Genomic DNA, 500 nt, shown 5'->3' on the forward strand with positions numbered 1-500 from the left:
TTTAGTTTCTTTCTTTTTTCTTCTTAATTTTTTTTAATTGTGTTCTTTATTTTGTCCAATTTTCTAATTTAATATTTTGTAAAATGGTAGACACTGTGAAGGCAATAAAAGTTTATTGCTATTAACAGAAAAAAAAAGAAAAAGAAACAGAGAGCTTAATTGTAGCAGTCCAAGATCAAGAGATAGAAACAAACAACTTGAGAAAAAAATATGTATGGAGAGAATGTGTGAGAAAATGTAGAGCCTGAGGGAAAAAAAAAAAAAAAAAAGATTTTCCCCAGGAAAAAAATTTTCCCACAATTTTTTTTATAATCTTAATCTATGCCGTTTGAAAGGTATTTATATAAAATTTCATTAAAAGATATCCATTTTCCTGACAGTTATGAGGGGAAAAATCGGGGGTGTGAATTTTCCGAAAGTCCTCTTCCCGCCCCGGTTCGTTTGCGCAAATTTTCGTTTTCAGATTCGTTTACTACACATTTTTTTTGTACACCTATTAC

This window comes from Octopus bimaculoides, chromosome 20, assembly GCF_001194135.2.
Source record: "Octopus bimaculoides isolate UCB-OBI-ISO-001 chromosome 20, ASM119413v2, whole genome shotgun sequence".
Lineage (NCBI taxonomy): Eukaryota > Metazoa > Mollusca > Cephalopoda > Octopoda > Octopodidae > Octopus > Octopus bimaculoides.